This window comes from Rhamphochromis longiceps, linkage group LG6, assembly GCF_057381845.1.
Source record: "Rhamphochromis longiceps isolate RC_006_pf linkage group LG6, R_longiceps_female_GT1.1, whole genome shotgun sequence".
Taxonomy (NCBI): domain Eukaryota; kingdom Metazoa; phylum Chordata; class Actinopteri; order Cichliformes; family Cichlidae; genus Rhamphochromis; species Rhamphochromis longiceps.
The window spans coordinates 34,811,122-34,831,326 of record NC_140562.1 but is presented as its reverse complement, the minus strand read 5'-3'; the positions used below and the strand labels follow the sequence as shown (position 1 = coordinate 34,831,326).

At 39.3% G+C, this 20,205-nt stretch overlaps 1 protein-coding gene across 2 annotated transcripts in view; it reads left to right on the top strand.

Moving 5' to 3' along the window:
• Nucleotides 1-20,205, top strand: part of add3a (adducin 3 (gamma) a) — a 105,332-nt gene that overhangs the window by 8,481 nt on the left and 76,646 nt on the right. The window contains exon 2 of one of the 2 annotated variants that reach the window (XM_085410371.1): nt 11,795-11,832. The exons of the other annotated variant lie outside the window; for it this stretch is intronic. The gene's annotated coding sequence lies outside the window, so the exon portion shown is untranslated. The remainder of the gene's footprint in view (nt 1-11,794; nt 11,833-20,205) is intronic. 2 annotated transcript variants of the gene reach the window in all.

Sequence of the window (20,205 nt, the reverse complement as noted above, 5' to 3'; positions counted from 1 at the left end):
TTGTGGGCCATTTGGGTTCTGACAGTTTTTTTTGTTTTTTTTTATAATTTTTTTGTTTATTCTTGGATATCGTTTAACTTGTGACTTCAGTATTTTTTATAAAAAAGAAGTGAAAGTAAGTGTGTGAGAGAGTGAACTCCGGTTGGCCTTGTTTAGGAAACACACTTTATTGCCTCTGTGACCAAACAGCTACATTTACCACATCATCTGCTAGGCACGCCCTTGGCTTGGTTCCTCCTTGTGGAAACGCACAGGGGCACACCATGGTATTGTCACATCACACACTGTGACAAATCTCAGTAGGTGCGCTGAGCCTCGGCTAGCTGCTGAAACCTGGTGTTGGTGTGGGTATGTACTGTACTGTGCTCCTCTGTCCTATCGCTATGTGGGTCAGCTTGTTTACTCAACTCTTGTGCTCGACTAAAATGCAGCATCAGCACTGTCAAGTGTGACCTTGAGTTTGTTTTGGAAACTATTTGTTATCCTTAGTCATGCTTTAGTTTGCTATATTTGCCTGTGTGCTGTGGTAGGGTGTGACAAGATGCGACATGAATCTCAATGTCTTCTTACAAAACAGTGCTGACGTTTATATGGCACACAGTGAGAGTTGTTATTGTTTTGATTTTAATGACACTGAGAACCCCAGACAGTCAGCCATGTGGTTTTCTTGCACCTGTGCTTCCCAGGGATCACTCAGCAATCATTTGATGTTATTTTAAGCACATGTCACAGCTGGCCTTAATGAAATGTTGTATTTGAAGGTAACCGGTACCAGTAAATGGACTTGGACGGTGAGTGTTGGTGACAGAATCATAATGAAGCAAATCCACGCTGTAATTCTTATGCTGAATTACACATGGCCATGCCACCCTTGTATGCATGCTGCATGAATGTTGTAACGTGAATTCAAAAGAGGCCAAAGAAGGCAGACGGATATTTTAAACTGCAGTAAGTTTTCTGTTTGCTGGATCGATGATCGAGTTATGTAGACTTGTACTCCTGAGATCTGACAGTCATATAACTTGGTAGAGTCAGATGTGCAACAACCTTGATCACATTATAGTGGTATGAACTCCAGATAATGTTTCAAGAATCAAGTCAGAAACCACCCAAAAAACACCCAAATTACCTGTAATAAGATGTGATGCAGCGGTATCAGCAGCATGACACGGAGAGAAGCTAAACGAGGCAAAGGAGCGATGTTAGGAGGGGTTGAGTTACCGATGTTCAGGTTTCCCATTTTCTCCAACTTCTGTGCGTTTGACGTGTAACAGTGGGGCAGCATCGCACTATTGCAGAAGCTGTAGAAAGAGTTTCCTATATTCTAGCTATGCTGCCATGTAGCTACAGCCAAGGTGACTGCCACTTCTAAGGTGTGTAACATAGCAACAGCATTACGACATGTAACCACAACAGTTACATGTGTTATTAGTCACCAACGTGACAATGGGGTGGTCAACATAATTTCCAAAATGTTGCTTAGGATGTCTTTTCTTCTTCCAACTCAACTGCTAGCCAAGCCATATATAGTTGGCTCCGTGACATCAGATCCTTGTTGCTGCTTCCACCTTACTCAAATGTGCAGTTGTGTAATTTTACAACACAGCAATCTCCACAATTTAACTCAAAAGCAGCATCTACCTCCATATATTCCATTGTCTGCTTGGATTTGCGTGAACAATGGTTCCATAATGTAGTCGCTGATGACGTCACTATACCGAGCTCTATACTCAGATTTATTTATAGGGTAGGTTGGGCGTGCAGGAGTGACACCCGCTGCACCTGCTTGTTTGCTGTGAATTCTTTGCACAGTTGCCAGTTCTGTTCTCACATGAGTGCAGCTGAACCTCATACACACTTCTTGTTAGGATGCCGGCAGACTGTTTCCTTTTCTACCCGACTGTGTTGGACATCTGCGTGCTCACAGGTAAAGTGTCAAAAAAGTTCCCATGTGTCCAAAAGTGTCTTTGAAATTCCCTAAATGCAGAATGCATTGGAACAATGTGTACACGTCAGACAGCTATGAAAGGACTCACTGAAATTTAAGCAACAGCAAATTTTTGAGTGTTTAAACCTTGGTAAAGTGTCCGGGTGTAACTTGATGGTGGAAAAGAAGTTGAAGAGGGAAAAAAACAATTTACATGTACAGAGGCATGTAGCTCATCACCTGCACTCTACCTTAAATCTGACAGTTTCCTGAAAGCGAATACTTGGTCAGCTCAGGCTATCATTAAAACAACTTTTAAGTTTGTCCTCAAGAGCTCCAGTACAAATACAGTATAATATTCCAGAGGGTTTTATGTGCGCTTTGACGTCATTACTAAAGCTGGGACCTTACCTCATTCTGAACTCCCACCTCAGTCTGGTATCGAGGTTAATGTTTCTGCAAGACAAATCGCAGTACTGTATGTGCAGGAGCAGTGCGTTTATTACACTGTGCTGTTGCTCTGCCTTAGCTTTGCTGGAGGGCTGCTGCATGTCATTAGTGATGCATTCTGTTCACTAGCCCCGACAGCACGTTTTTAGGGTAGTTTGTGTGTGCGCATGGCTTGTGTTTGTTTGCACATTACACTCTTTTACATGTTTGTGTATTTGAACAGCACATTGATGTGTATACACCTGGGTTCCCTTTAGATTTCATTGAATTTAAGTAAACTGCACATTTTTATGTTCCTGTTCTTGCTGATGGTGCTTCTTACTTTTTAGATGCTAATTTTACATCTTTCATTTTATAATTTGTCCATGGGTTTCTGAAATTGGTTAATACTAACTGAAAATTAAAAGCGCAAACAAATATATGTATCTGTGTTGCAGCACAGAATCTATCTGTTGTAGGTCTTACTGGCTGTGGGATTGTTTGCCCGTAGTCTCTCAGTCATTATAGAGGGAAACCTGCTGAGACGGAACAGAAATAAACAGGCTGTCGTAAGATAACAGATTGCACTCCATCACATCCAGTGTTTGCTATATCTTATGAGTTTAAGTTACTTAAGAAGCAATATTGCATAATATCCTGTGTATTCTGATTGCAACATTGCACTTTTATAAAGAAAAGATCCACCCTAAAGTCATTAAGCAAAGACTGAGGAAACGCTGCATTTGTATTTCAGTCTGTCAAGTCATGTCGATATGTCAGTTTAGATTTGTGAGTTATCTTGTTCTGTTTTTCTTAGCACAAATTTTATTTCTCATCACTAGCTAAGCCAGAATTATTGTGTTGCACCTTCAGTTTTAAGTATAAGTAAAGAAATTTGGATGACCAGGTACTGTTTAGATTGTATAAATGTCTTTCAGTAATAACATACACAATATTAATTTAAGTTTAATCAATGACACTGGTTCAGAAGATGCATAATGATGTTTTACAGGTGGCTTAATCATTATAAATTATTGTTATTTATTTTATCCATTATTTATCCAACATGAGCTACTTTACTTAATGGCTGCCTTATTATGAAGGGGTTTACACAGCTTGTAGCTCAGTTGGTAGATTTTTATGGCAGATGCCCTTTATTGTGCAACCCCAACGTATTTGTGTCTCCTCCCTGGACACAGGACATAGCTGGGAGAAGACACTATATTGTGTGGTATAGATAGTTGGACATTGTTTTATAGTATAACCTTTTTGTAAAGGGTTTGTTTGTTTTTTAAAGGTAATTTTCAGTTCAGCTTTTTACAGACATAAAGACAGACAGACCACATGAGAGGACGCATTTGGTGACAGTGGGAAAGACAAAGTCTCCTTTGACAGGAAGAAACTCTCACAGCACCAGGCTCAGGGACGGGTTGCTGGGGGGTGAGGGAAGGAAGATGGACTGTTAGAGAGCCAGAGATTAACAATAGCTAATGAATAAATGCAAAGTGGTGTATAAATAAACAGTGAGTGAAGAAGACATGCTCGGTGAGGTAGATCAGGGTGACCTGAACAAGTTTTATCAAAGTTGAGCCTAATCTAATCTGCTCTCCTGAATCCAAACTGGGAGCTGTTTCCATAAAAGGGGGGGCCTGAAAGCTGTAGGCTCTGCTTCCCATTCTACTTTGTTCTTGTGGTTCCTAGGAATATTTTTCAAAGTACTCTGTTGGGATGATGTGGTTTTAAATCCGGTTTAGGTTTAACAGGAAGCCAATAAAGAGAAAACAATATGGGGCAAATAGGCTCTTTTTCTAGTTCCCAGCAGTACTCTGAAGTAGTCCATATTAAACTTTGATTAAATCATAAAAATAATTTGATTCTGTTTTTCCTTTAAGCGTTTTAAACAGATGACAAACAGTTATCAGTTCTCACTCTCAGACACTGTTTCCACTGAGGATGTATCTGTTGCAGTCTAGAGGAGATACCCTATCAGATGTATGTGGTGTTGTGTCACATGTTTGGACTCTTGTCACAGGATGAGAAGTATGGGAATGTTGTATTTCCTCTACCTCAGCAGAGGAAATCTCTGGCAGGGACCATCTTTTGTTCCGTCCTTTCAGGATGGCTACTGATATGTTTTGGGTGTGAGGTTAAACAAACGCAACACGGTCGTGTGATACCTGCAGACTGTCTCTGAGCCCTTGATGGGCCGGTAACACAGTATGGGTTTTCAAGAACAATTGCTTTTAACTTGCACGAGTGTCATTTGTCTTGTGCTCAAAGCAGTGTTGCTACACTTGTCAGTAGTTTGAATCTCAATCTGTTTTATTGTGCCTGAAAAGTGTGTTTCATGGCCTGTGGAACATCACAGTAAGGGGAAATCATGACAAATCGATCTGTGACACATCTGTGTGGGAGTGAGTTTAACTTTTCAAGTCCCAAACATTTCCATCATGGACATAATGAGAGCACCAATAATACAGTGAATGCCAAATACTTGCTGGAAATGAGTTTCGCAAGAATCTATGGGAGGGGGGGTTTAAAACTCTTTTAATGCAGTTTTAATGTCGTGTGTTTAAAAGGGAAAAACCCATCTCAAACAGTAAACATTTTGCTCAGTTTTTCAGCTGTTCTTTGTTACAATACAAACTTCCATGTTGGCTATTGTGCTTTTAGTGTCTAACTGGGCACTTGAAGTCATAAGCCTTTGAATATTTAGCAAAACAGCTTTATGTTTTATGTATAAATGTGCTTGTAAAATTCCAGATTGTTTGGATATATATGTGGTGACAGGAGAGATCAGTCTTGGTCATTTTAGTGTTGAGTTTTATTGGAAATCTTTTCATTGGCAGAGCTTGAAAATCTTGAAATGAAGTGTGTTAGAGTTAGAAACATCCATCTTACAACCACCTTCAAAATAAAATCAAAAGCACATCTGCACACAGGCTGTAAGTTGAAGCTCAGTTGAACTTATTAGGATAGTTAATGTTATAATGTCTTGGAAAAATGCATCAATCAGCTAACTCGTTCATTGATTTGGGGAGAAATAATCCAATTTTGATGGCGCCAATATGACGCAGATACCTTGACTTTGGGTATCTGCTGATAGAGAGGACTGATCTGGTGCCAGTGTTAAATTGATGAACTATATTCCTCATTCTGACAAAGCGGCTGAAGGTCATTCTTTTATTTTTAAGGGAACATCAGGCTTGAAATTACTTTCCTAACTCTAGAAAATAAATTTGTAACAAATGTATCCAAGAATATAAATTTACCAAAATGGTATTTATTGGCTAAAAATATACTAACAAATATTTGATACCAGTGACAACAGGCCAAAGATGAATTCAGTGGAAAAAATAATGAAAAAATTATTATCGTTATTCACCTCTTGTTAGTGTGAAGCAATTAAGTCTATATCAGATGATATAATGATATTAATTGAATTGACAACAGCACATCATGTCCCATTAAGTGCTTGCTGACGAGGGTTTAAATGGAATATTAGCGAGTGAGAGCGACTAAGAGCCGGCTCTGAAAGCATCATACGGATCGGGTTTTCATTTTGGGTCAGCCAACTTGCAATTTAGCTTAAATAAATAAAAATAAAGGGGAAAAGAATCATTCATACAAAGAAAAGCTGTTGATGTAACAAATATGAAGTATGTCCAAATTGCTGATCCTTTGCAACTTCCTCCATGCTGTCCTAGCTGGTGCACAGCTGCTGATACATGGTGTAGTAAAGACGTAATAGACCCGCCAACTTAAGACTGATATCTGTTCAAAGTGTCAGATCAGTGTTTAACCAGACTGGCGCTCCCATTAAGTACCGCTTAAATGCCCTTGAGCAAGACATCTCTGTGTTTCATTCGATTGCACATCAGCTTCAGCTGATGCACGGCTGAGCCTGACCTCTCGCCTAAACAAAGAGGAGAGTTTATCTTCTGGGATTAACAGTGTATCGCATTTTGGAGTTGTTATTGTTAATAAAATAAACTGTAACAAAAATGAGTGCTTATTGGGGTTGTATCCAGGATGGTGTTTGTCATGTACTTTGCCTGAACCCATCTTTCAACATGACTCTCTTCCTGTTAAAGCAGCTGTCTGATCTGTTCAGATGGGCTTTGTGAGTGTGGCTGACTGCCAACAACGAACACAAGATGAACCTGAGAGAGCAACAGAGGGCTCTGACACTGCATAAGAACAATGGACAATATTTAACAATATTAGTCTTGAAAGTTTATCTTATAAGTTCATGAACATGATAATATCATTGGTCAGTGAGTTTCTTATTGAATAAATGCTGTTGTGGAGTCTTAAAGTGATGAAAAAGATTGATTTTTTTTTTTTTAACACTGCATAAGCCGTTATGGGTTTGTGGTGCTAGTGTTTGGAGCTGTTTTGTAGCCCACACAGGATTCATCTGATGCTTAATTAATGAAAACTGGTTTGCCTTGTGTTGACGGAGAACTGTTCCGTTTGGGTGGGGCGTGTTTATTGATGCGAGCATTCACATTGTTCATTTTGACTAGTCAAATTATAAAAAGCATAGGTGTAGTTTAGTATAATTTCACTCTAATATTTAGTTTTTATGTATATATTTATATTTTTGAGGTCATGAGTCAGGGTTGTATTAAACTGAAAGAAACCAAGGGGCAGCTGTGGCTCAGGAGGAAGAGCTAGTAGTTTACTAATCCTAATATTCCTCTAGTCCTCGTGTTAAAGCTTTCATGGGCAAGATACTGAACCTCTGAAAAACACTTTGGGAAGTTTGTGCCTGTTTGATTAAAAAGTGTATGAAATAAAAAGCAATATAAATGAATGTGGGTTGTATTGAAGAAGTGCTTTCAGTGTTCAGCATGAGTGGAAAGGCATTTTTACCTGTACACTTTCTAAGAGTGGACTAAAATATATCCTCAATCTTTTGACTAATGGAGAACATAATATCCAAAAGGAAATAAAACTCTGTTTTGGCATGTCTGATGTCATATTTAGATATTGCTACTTCTGAAACATTTAAAATGGGCTTAAGTGATTTTGAAATTTTGACTGTGGTCAACAGATTGAGGAAGAGTGGGTATCAAAAACAACTTGTACTCTATCATAGGGATACGCATGAAGTAGAATATACTAGAGGCAAGTTCTGTAGTGGGCTGCGGTAATAGAGTTTGGTGGATCGTAGAAATATTTTAGTAAATTCCTGAACTTCAAACTCATAACTCAGAGTGGGAATCAAGATAACGCCCCACAAATTGTTTGCACATCTGATGCTTACATCAGGTCTGACATTGTTGCAAAAAGAAGGTGGAGAAAACTGTTCAGTTCAGGGGTTGTGGTTGTTGTTGTTGTTGGTGGTGGGGGTTGTTTTTTTTTTTTTGTTTGTTTGTTTGTTTGTTTGTTTGTTTTCAGCTGAACAGATTGGAAATGAATGACTGGATGTGAAAAACGACTTTATTTTCTTCACTTTTAAATGTTAACACAGTAGTAGCACAGCTGTGGAAGAATTTATCCACACACGTCAGTAACGCACCATCTGACAAACTGCTGTTGGAACTCAAGGAGAACAATTAAGAGTGAAAGTTAAGCAAGCTAAATGTAATATGTCTCTTCTAATTTTATTTCCCTTGATTTAATTTGAGAATACTAGAGGGTAATTCTGTGTACTGTAATTAAATCAGCTGTAGAAACTGAAGAAAAGGTAAAGGCTTGCGTACTTGTAGTCAGTTAACAAAGCTGCACGAGTCCATGTGTGTTTACTTGCATAAATGGGTTTATGTCTTACATCCGAATAACATTTTTAAAAACTGTCATCTGCTGCTGCATCCTACTGAACGGGCACAGTTCTGACAGCCTGCCTTATCAGCCATCTGTTCTGAAACTGATGGTGAAAATAAACAAATCTTAATGCATGCCAGTATTTCCTTTAGGTTGTCCTCAAGATTTGATAGTTTTTTGCTTTGTTGTGTGCCCTGATTTCTGGCTGTCTACTCCCAATGTGGATAAATCTGGTCAATAGCTGTAGAGGGAACACCTGTCCTCTTCTTCATGAGTCTGAATTTAAAGACTGTCAAAATTCCATTGGGGTTTTCACTCATCTCTCTAAGCCCTTTTGACAAAATCAGAGTAATGAGTTGTGTAACTGCTGCAAAACTAACAAGTCTACAAGCAAAGTTCTCTCTCATCTTGTCTATTTTTATTTATCTTTTAAAAGAGGTCTCTATAGTAGCTGATGACATGGAGGTGCTATCACTCCATTAGAAGCTACCTAAAATTGGTTGAAAACTTCATTAGTAACCTCCCTTAATAAGGTTAAAGCAGCAAATGGTTAAAAAGTTGCACTTAATTTGTCTGGACTTTATGTAATAAGGCTAAAGGGGGTCATGCTGCATGGTTGGACAGTCACATCCTCCCAATCAGTAGGGCCACCACAGTGGTCAGCAAAAACGGTTATGTAACTGTCCCTGCATGTCGCCCAAGGAAAAAGTGAGTAGTATGTTAAGTGCAGCGCTGGGCATTGCTAATGACTTGAAGCAGTTCTTTCTGCTAGTTCCATTTCTCTAATGCCAATTATTATTTCTGCTGACGGTGTGAAAGTGTGGAAGCACAATAGCCATGGTTTAGCTAAATCATTGGCTTTGCTGTGCTACTAGAGTTGGGGTAGATGAATACCAAGGTCTGAATAAAGAACCCTGGAGTTCTGTCGGATCACTCAGCCAAAGAACTCTGTGGTCTGCGGACTTCTCTGCTTTTGTTTAAAAAGGAAGTTCACCATCGGAGCTGTAAAAGAGTACAGACCCTCTGTCAATGAGATTCATGCTTCTCACACTTCTCATGTCAGTCCACACCTGAGAAGTGGAGGAAAATTCCTTTCTCCACCTGCACTAACACAAAAACATTTCAACCAGGTGATTTCAATTCCTGTTCAGTCAGCCAACCCGGACAGAGGTGTTTCCATAACTACTGTAAAATCTGGTGCTTTTTTACATTTATACAGCCTCATGCAGTGCTCCAATAATGCATATTTCTAGAACCAGCTGACAATTCCAGTCATTGTGTCCACAGTTAGGTAATCTAGACAGCAGGAACTCCTCTTTTTCGTCTGTCTGATGGGTTTTAGCTGAACAGTAACAGAAATAATCCAAGCAGAGATCTCTAAGGACTGCCCTTTACCATTTTGATGTTTCTGGAGCCAAACATGGCCATATTTAGACTAGAGGATAGAGCTGTGTTTCACAACCTTTTGGATGCACAGCACATATATTTCACATTAGAAAAATTGTACGGCACACCAACAAACAAAAATATCACAAAAAGCATATTCATAATTTTTCCCCGTGCACCGGGTATTGTGGAATTGACTCTGTTTGTCCCCAGTATACCTTTTTTTTTGCTTTATTCTGACCAGTATTCATGATAGGTTCTTCATCTGGGTTGGAATTTTCCAGGACCCAGATCAGATCGACTACTTTTTCTTTTCAAATATTTATCTTTTGCAATCACGCGTCGTCACGCATGTCTATTGCGTCATTTTTTCTTCGTCTTTTTTACTGGCAGTTGGCAACCCATTTAATGATAGCGGGTAGTTGCACTGCCCTCTAGTGGAAGAGGATGTAATTGTTCTGCCCGTTACTCACGATGATCACTTGGAGTACTAATCAGGTGGAACCAGATAATCTTCGCACATTTCGATAGAGTACTAAGTTAGCAGTGCTTTATTATAAATATTACTTGTAAACTTAGCTGGCATATAACACGCAAACGTGGGTACCTGTAAAGTATTACAAAGTAACTAGAAAAAAAAATGTTAGAATTTCATTCATCAAAGTTGAAGAAAGACTTCTTGGATGGCCTGTACCTCATAGAAGACCATACTATTGGGTAGATAATCCTGTAAAATAAAATATAAATATACTCCAAAACGTCTTGATGCATGATCAATCATCCAGGTATGGAAATTGAGGTATTCCTCAAGTTATTCTCAGGCCTACTTAAGTTACAGTTACTTGTTGATCTAAAAAAGCACCGACCAAGCCTAAATGTTCCCAATGTTTTCGCACTACCTTGTTCCATATTTGTTACACTTTTGTAATGTTTTTGATTCCCAGTAACCAATTGTCATTGGAATGGAATTCAGGCGCAGCACTTAGCAAAAACACATTTAACATGCTGTCAGTCTGCACTCGCGTTCTTCTACAGTGACCCATGCTCCCTGGTGTTGACACAGTTGGTGTTTATGCAGATGACATGGATGTCTATCAAAGGCAAACCGTGTCCCTCAGGCCTCCTGCTGCTTGGTGTAGCCGCTATTACAGTACAGAGGCACAGCCTAGTCTCTATGTTGGAAACTGCTGACCGCTGTGACCTAGAACACACACTGAGACCAGTGCAATTGCTCATACATGCACAATAATGAGTTCTAAATGAGCCACATCCAGTGATGGCCAGGGTACTACTGGGAAATGGTAGTAAAGGGATAATTAAAGTACACTCTTAAACGTTTGTAAAAGAAGAGGGGGGGGGAACATTTACAATTTCCTTTGTAAGGAAGCTGGTTAGATACAAGGTCAGGGACGTCTCAGTATAAACCCCTAAAAGCATGGAAAGTAAAACAGTCACCACAGCCAGCCATGATATTTGACAGATAATTCAATTAAAAGTACTCTAAAGTTATCAACAGCACAAAAAACAGTGCAGAGGTCCAATTCAGTGACTTGAATTACTGAAGGTGCGGCCTTCTAGATAGCAATTTACACGTGTCAGGTGAAGCAGTCATGCCCCTAACTTTAAGCATCAACTGGATCCAAATTGGTGAATAATACAGAAAGGCACCTCTTCGTGGACTTGAGTAAATTCACTAGAGACCCAAATCAATTTTTGTAACAGACTATAAAAATATTACATTCATGCATGGAGTTGGGTATTTTAATCGAAAATTCTTTGGGGATCAATTGGTTTTTGAGGGCAGCCTCAAGTGGCCGTTTTCAGCTCCTAAGACTGCGTAATCTAGACTCTAGACTCGTCTTGTTCTTCGACCTAGTTTAACACATTGTGACCATTCCTGATGGAAGTCCATGAGACATTTCAGATTTTAGCTTAGTTAAATGTCTTCTTTTTTGTTTGGATTTTTGGGAGTATGTTAAATTACTCAGATGGGATAATGAAAAGGCTTGAGGGGGAAAAGTAGACTTCATTACTTTTGTTGTGAGATGCCTCTCTACCTTTGATTTTAGGTTTGTTTCACTCATTCCTGGCTAATTTGCTGTATTTGTATTTCAGGATTACAGACTTCATAAGCGCACAATGCGTAAATGTTTAAACCAGTGGGTGCATCAGCCTCTGTGTCAGATGTCCTCACCACAGACTCGCAATGTGGCTCAGAGTTTTACTGAACTTGGAGGTAGAAAGTAAAAAAAAAAAGTTTTTATTTTGTTTTTGTCCTAGTTGGCGAGACGTCATCACCTTGGCCAGTCCCCAGAGAGGTAAGAAATTTGACATCAGCACGCACCATTTAAGCTTCTGCACAAGCTTTCGCAACACCTGTTCACTGCATAAACACCACAGCGCTGCTTTGAGTATTATTTTACAGCAGAACAGAGGATGGTGAGTAAAGTCTTAAATGTAGTGTTGAGTGAAATGGAAAGTTCTTATTTTCTTCGGTCTGTAGTCCAGATGCCTCCACCCTCCTCTATGGTTTTATCAAGGACAAAGGGAGGTACATGGAGTGTAATACTGAAAGGTTTGTGGAGAGCCTTGACTTAGCTTCGGTCAGTGGTAAACTTGTGGCCAGAGATTTTATGTGCTCAAAGTCATTCTGTAGAGAAAAAAGCACCAGACCTTTCCCTTCTGCAAAGTAGCTCAAATTTTAATCGCCTTTAATGTGTATTTAGGCTGTTAACACATAGTCTGCTTCCACTTTTGGTGACTGATATTTTTAAGCCTATTTGTCACTCTTGTTTTTCTGCTCCAGTGCAATTTTAAGTCAGTACCAGCTTTATAGTGGAGACCTTGTGTTTATTTTACTTCCATTAGGAGTTTTAAAATCTTACAACTAATAAGGATGATTGCATAGACTACAGTGCAAAAGCTTTTGCACTTTTTATGACGTGGCGCGATTTCTTTTAGTTTGTAACCAATATTAATGGATCTTTTATGAATTTTATTTCCCGACAAACACAGTTGGGTTTTTTTTTTTTTTCTAAACATATACAACTGTCTACATACCTGGACACACAGTAGAAACTTTTCTGGTTTTGTGCAGATTTTCCAGTTCAAAACCTCAAGTATGATTCCTGGTTATAAATAAAGCTCGTGGTTGGTGGTTGCCGTTGTTCTGTTTTCAAATGATAGTCCTAATGTCCTAGAATTTTGTTATCTCGAATAAACTTCCACTGTCCACAGAAGCCCACAGAACCCTTTTCCACTGCAAAATGGGTTTTGGATGTTTGACCATCTTCAGAATTTGAAACTACAAAGCTTTTTTCCAAGTCTTCTGATGGAAGCATCGTGTGCCTGTCCCCTGTAGTTTGAGTTTGTGGGGGCCATATGGCAGTATTGCTTTTAGTTTGAAAGCCAATCCTAGAATTCATTCAATTCTAGGAATTTGACAGTAGTGGATCGGATATCAGTCTGATACTAGCCCAGAAAGCTGGATATTGGTGACATGATCCGATCTATTCATTTGAGTTCTTTATTCTGTATCTGTCATCACCCAAAGCTGACGTAATGTGGAGGAAACTAACAGCAGAGCAGCAGCACTTTGGAGGTATTTCTCCAAATCCTAAAGATATTATTGGATCAGAGCCAGTAAAAGCTGATTCCAGCCATCCATATGTAAGACAAAAATTTTTGTGTTTCTTGTTAATTATATTTAAAACAATTTCTTTTGGCTCAGCACTGCAACACTGTTGATCTGTAGTATGTTTGTGACTCATTGAATTTTAGGGAACTCCCATGAGTTTGATCTCCTAGCCACAGTCTGATTCTTTCCTATCTGATAAATGAAAGGATCTTTTTCTGTGTTTACAGCAGCGGCGTGCTTTGTGCTTTCTGTTTTGGGCCGTTGACGTACGAGCGACACAAGATCTCCCTCCTCTCACTCACTCCTCTTTCACTCTGTATGTCTTTACTTGATCTGTCTCTCGTTATGCACCTCGGTCTTATCTTACCCTGTCGCTCTCCCTCTTTCTCTGTCAGATATTTTTAAAGGATCTCTCTCAGACGTAGTTGCTCAGAGCTTGTAAGGTCAGAAGAAGTCAGCGTAGCTCTGATTGCTGGTGTGTCTCAAAGTGTTACATACCAAGTTGTCTGGTTCTTTAATTCCTGTATGAGAACATTTCAGGTCCCAGCAAATTTAACTGCAGACACAAAAGTACTTTAGAGTCTGTGCTTATCTCTGAGCACTGCTGGAGCACTCCTCTTTGATAATATTATCCACTATTATCCTTCTAATGTACATTTTCTTTTACGTTAGTTTTACCAAGCCCATATTCAATCTCCAAGCAACATTTGAGCAGCTAAAATTTTGTTTTGCATTAAAATTTGTTAAAAAAAACAAACCCGAGTTGGGATAGCTCTTTTTTTTCATTCCAATAATTCTCTTGTACCAACTGATTTAGTATTGTTCTTGACAAGGATTCAGCTCCAGTGGGAATCCGTTGCTGACAGCTTTGTGATTTGGACATATTTGCCATTTAAAGTGCAAACTGCAGCTAAGCCATCTGGCTAAGCTTCTAATGCTCCATTTATAAATTATACCACAATAGAAAGTGGATTAACGTCTGTCGATGTAATCCTTTAATGAGTTTCGTAGTGCTTTCTGCGATTTTGTTTATCCTGCAGCAGGAATTCAGAAGTAATATACACTATTGAACTGTATTAAGCATCTTTGTAATTGCATTTTCTTGTAATAACGAATCTGTTAATCAAACAAGGCTGAAGTCCTTGGAATACTGGCATGTTCTAACGAGTAAATATGGCAAACGTGTGGCAAAATTACAAAATGTCACTGTTCTGTATGTTCTTGCTGCTGAGAAGACATAAGCGACAATCAGCTTGCCTTTGACGTATTTGTCATCAGAGGTTTTTGGGGCCTCCCAGCTTTGAGGGGAAAAATGCAGCTTTTCCATTCTGCTAAGAGAGCAGTGATGTAATAAGGGATGATGAAGATAATTTAAAAAAAATAATAATTCAGCGATGTTACAGCACACCGCAGACGAGCTATGAGAGACACTAGCATCATTTAAATTCTTGCAAACGTTAATAGAGGCTGTTGTGAAATGGGTGCACAACAATGTGGTAAATAAACTTAAGGAAAATGATTTTAATTAATATTTCTTGTTCTTCATTTGACTTGTGTACAGCAACTTTAATGCCTTTTTTACATCTGTCCTGTCTCTTTGTAAACCAGTATAATATGACTGTTTCTATGAGTGGCTGAAAGTCATAGAAACAGTTGGCATCTCCTAATAGTCGAGGTCTTTGTAACAACAATGACAGAAGTATAAAACCCGAGCTGCCCAATGACAGTGAGAGTGTCAGCACAGAAAGGTTGATAAGCGAAATAGCTCAAAAAATGAAGCACAAGACCCGAGTATTTATAGGAGCAGTAATGCTAAGACTGAAAGTGTGCTGTAAATGGCACTTGTCTCCAGCAACATTTGATCTAAAAACATATTTTTGAAGATTGGCTTCCATTTCTTCCTTTAGATTTCCTTCAGTAAAGTGTGTGCGGTGTTCAGACCTGGCTGTGGTGCCTCACCCTGATCACAACGTGCACAGTGATATGCTAGTCCTAGGTGATGATGACATGCCAGTGCAGTGCTTTGCTTAGTTCTACGTTCTCTTGTTTTGGAAAGCCTTGGTTCACTGTCCAAGGATATTGTTATTACTCACTAAGGTTCAAGAAAGAATATACAGAGATATGGTTTAACAGCCTAACTTAGTTTTTGTATTCCAGTTACTTTGTGAATGAATTTTGTAGTTTTAGTTAATAAAAATTGATCCAAAAACTGGCAAGGCATATACACAGACACTTTTCATTTATATTATTAGAATTTACATTTAAATCCATCTACTTTTAGGGTAGAGTGCTGTAATCATATCTGATATTAAGTCAGCCTAACATTTCTGCAAACTATTGTAGACGTCAATATGAAAATGTATGTATTTTTTTTAAAATTTGGAGTAAACAACACTTGCTCTTATTTAAAAACCGTATAGTGATACATTTCCTTAAAGATGGACAAAGTTGACGACACACATCCATCCTACTTCTTCCATTATTTCGGACACTTTCCCAGTCAAAGACAAGTCCAAACACATGCTAAGCTGGGTTCAGTTTAGAGAAAACTCAGTGAATCTTCAGGATAAAGGAGGTTTGAATTATATGATTTTAACAATTCTCACTGCAGAGATGGCCAGCTGTTCTAAACCTGCAAGCATTCAACCCAAGATGGATTTTATAGATGGTGGAAATTAAAAACCCATGCAGTTCTTGAACTTTCAGGGAGAGTCTTTGTTGGAAATCACAAAAGGCTGGGCATATCTGACATGGATAATGATATAATGATGTTCAACCCAGCCCTACAGCATAGCGGGGCAGAGCTTACTACAATCCTCTTCCTTTGGTGGAACTGTGTATTGATTTTTAAGGTGCTTGAATAGGTTTTGAAGTTGAGTGAAAAGACATTGTTGTAGTAGGTAAGAGATGCATTTTTTTTTTTCCTCCCTGTGGTGGCTGCACTGTCTTTCGGCATGGACAGATTTGTGATGACCATGTTTAACAGTATTAATCAAAGTGGTCTTTCCAAGGACTTGACACGCTGATTTATGGCTCTGAGCTGTTTTAATTATAATCAGAATGGGTGTCTCCCTGATGAATAACAGCTGTCTCTTCTGTGACTCATAAGTCCTGACAGCAGCCAGAGGAGTTGGTTGTTTTACTTTGTGTTTGTGCCTGTGCCTGATTGTGCATGTGCTCTATTTGAATTGTTTCACAGCCAAATTTGATATGATTCGATAACCTCTGCTTCTGTTTTTTCTTTCTTTCTTTTTGGCTAGTTTTGCTCAGATGGAAGAACGGGGGTCTGGCCTGGTCTGGTCTGGCAGCTGTAAATGATCAGATTTATGGATGTCTGTTTGTGTGCCATGGTTTTGTGGTGCAGATCTCTGGTTTAGAGCCACATGATGGGTCTTGTAATCATCAGTCACATCCCAATGAAACGCAGGCTGGGAGTATGCGGCCACATCTTGACCGCATGCACAAATGCACATAGGAAATACAAATTGGCTGCCATCAATTTCTTCATTATTTTGCTCGTATAGATACAAAAGCAGATATTTCGCTAAGCATATAATGCATAGTCACAAACTGACACAAGTTCTGCTTTCAGCACTGGTGGCCTGTGGGGCTTTTGTAGTGCAACAAACAACCGCTTTGTGCTTTGCAAGGATGGGAAAGTAGGAGCGCACTGACGCGCACTTAAAAACACAAACACACATTCGTACACGAGCACGCTCGCACACTGTGGAAGTGTCAAAGGCAGGGTGCAGTTCTGTCGTGCACAATAGGCTGTTTCATTACAGCCCCCTCATGACACTAGAGCAGAAAATGGACTTGCAGTAAAGGGCAGATGAGGAGTCGGGAGTGTTACAGCTCAGCGCTCTGAGGTTGACATGACCTGACAGTGGTCAGGTCCATATCGGATAGATGGCTTCACTGACCTGACAGTCGATTGTAAATGGAAAAATGCATCATAAAATACTTTTTGTGTGTGTGTGTCTTGATTAATAGGTTCGATAAACAGATGCATGAGCACTCCTCTTGACCTTTCTTGACTGGTAGCTTCAATCTTTTGTAAAATCATGTCAATTCCAGTGCTTCTAAATTGGGGGCTCTCAATGTTTTGAAGCCTGTATAGCCACCAGTGTGTTTCAATAGTAAATAGTTTTTTAATCATTAGTTTAGTGGCTGTTGCTTTTCTACTTGTACAGCTGTATTTGTCAGTGTAATTGAGGGTCATTCTGCTGTGATTTCTAGAACAGAAGTAATATAAGAGAATGCTCCCTTGGTCTGCTTCTGTGGTGCTTTTGTGTACCATGAAGCGTGGGTGGATGAAATGTATAGTACTGCATGTGGTCTTTGTTATGCTGCTGGACTTAGAAGATCTAGTAGCAGGGGTTTCTATTTCTTTGCCCTAGTTCTGTTTTTGAAGTGGATTTGGTAAACAGTGAGATACTTTACGTCTCTCTCATCTGAAACTTTTTGTTGTATTCTTTGCACTGAACAAAGAGCAAATCACCAAGCTGACTCTTAAATGTTAGAATTTTTTGTTTTTACAGGGTACAAAAGTAGAGAATTACATTACTACAACTGGCCATAAAAGTACATCTTCCAAAGATTGTGTTTTTGTTTGTTTTTTTACAAGCCGGTCTATCCAATAGGCTCAAATTTAGAGGGTAGTGATAGCCACAATTACATTGTCCACAACAGAGCCATACTCTTAAGTCATCATCAGTGTTGGTCAAGTTACTTGAAAAAAGTAATCAGTAACTAATTACTGATCATACATAAAACATCTGAAAGTGTTCAATCCAGTTTTTTTTTGTTTGTTTGTTTTTTCCAATAGCTCATCCGAAATTAATTTACAATGTGGGACAGATTTTAAAATAAAATAAAATAAGAGGTTGTTTTTATTGAATATTTTTGTTACTGAATCTGGCAGCTGGCAGTGGAAATGTGCCGTGGAGTGGGTGTTGTAAGTAACAATGTTTGGCAGTGATTTGTGTTTGTCTGAATCTCTCCCTTCGTGTCGCCGTTTAAGTCAGACTTGAAGGCTGGGCCTCTCAGTCCTTTCAGTTATGGCTGAGATCTGCTTCATGTCAAAACTGCTCCCTCTGGACCGCACTGGGAGATGGAATTAAATTGTAATATTTTCCAGCATAATTACATTTTGTGGGTGTTTTTGCTATAGCTCACATTTTTTTGACAACATGTTAAAGTAATTTAACATGTTGCGTAATTTCTTCGCATGGTAGTAGTATGTGTTTAACCGAGCTGGTCTGTTAACAGCATAGCTTTAGTGCTATTCTAAGAAGTCGATTAAACTGAGGGTCACGCTGTGGAGTTCAAGCCCCCGTCAAAATATATCTTTTGACCGTAATATGCACCTCCTGACCTTGTGCCAGACGCGGACTCATTAGTGAGTCACCATGTGTCACATGATGTTGCAGTCAACCCAGGAAACTAAACGGAGCCCCCCTCCCCCACATAGACCAAGAGTCTCCACACCTCATTCAGGGGGAGAAGGTCGTCTCAGGACACGGTTCATCTGAGTCTGTGAACAAACAAGGAAAAAAAATACATCTGGGTGATTAATAAAGCCTGGGGCCTATTTGTCAGGTTTAATTACAACCGTTATAAGACAAAAGTAATATTTTACTAATGAATAATTTATTAAAGGGTGCCGACCGTATATGGCTAAATGAGAAGAAACTTCATTGGCTTCTTAGGAGATTATTTTATGTTACGCGATTATGCTGCTGACACTTGTATCAGCCCTTTCTATGCTTCATTTTCTTGCCTGTGAAAACAGTCATACACACACATTATTTTCCACTGTAGATGGCAGCTTTCTGCATTAATTACCCGAGTCGTTTCACAACACACGCCTCATATTTTGCTACGGCAAACACAATAAATCCCTGTAATAGTCACTGCTTTGCTTTTTCTCAGCCATGCTTTATTTCTAATGTTGGACACAAGCCAGTAGACCACTGCAGACTCTGCAGGTGAATCCTTGCACTTCCTTTGGGTATTTCAAGGGATTTAAGCTTGCGTCAGCACTTGCGTTGCTTTGGTATCCTCTTGGGTTTGCAGGGAGTAGAATGGGTTCATTTACTCAAGTTAAATTCTGGGGAGAGAGGTTCACTTCTTTTTCCTTCTCTCTTTTTCTAGGCGTTTAATCTGATTTATATCCATACTTTGCATTCTTTTCAAATGAGTACATTCTTATTACATTCAAAGAATTTCTTTGTGATGCTTTAGTTATGCCAGTAGTTTGCACAGCCCTTGGCCAAAACTGTGTTGTTTTCGATGAGGAAATGCTGCATGCTAGTCACATGTAGCAGTGGAAAGAACTGCTGATCATATCCAAGAATCATTTATTGTGGCTCAAGATGGAACAAATGGCAAATATGGCATTCCAGTGCAATGTCAGCAGTGTTCTCAAATGCAAAATAGTGGTCCAGATTAGAGAGGATGAAAAATCCTGAGAGTAAAAGCTTAAGAATACTGGCGGTGGACCTTTTTGATTTTGATGTTGGCAGGAAAAAATGGTGCCTATTTACTTCGATACCATCAGCAGGTTTGTGACAAAATTGTTAGTAGGAGGAGAGTACTGTCTGTTTCCTCTTTCTCTGCTTATCAAACAGTTGCTGTTAATGAGCTTCACATGTACTGTGACAAAGTGAGCTATACTTTGTTTCTCCCTTTTCCTTTAAATGTAGATGGAGCCCTTGAAATGTGTCTCATCTATGCTCAGTCAGTGAGGACATTCATGTAAACGCGCATAGCTGTCTGGTGGTCGAGTCTGCAGTTCTGAGCTGAGGAATATTATGTGCTAAATCAAGATTAATGGAGTGATACTGACAGCCAAGCAATGTAGCGTAGGTCAGTTTATATGCACAGATGACAGGTGTGCAAACACAGATACACACCAGCCTAGATTTACACCTTTATTGCCATGTTAGAGCCGTTCATGCTCCCGCTGTGTTGTTTATTTTGGTGCGGGTATGTCCAGTGAGAAGGTTGTGGTGATGGATGTGTGGCTTATTGTGAGAAACATGTAGTTTTA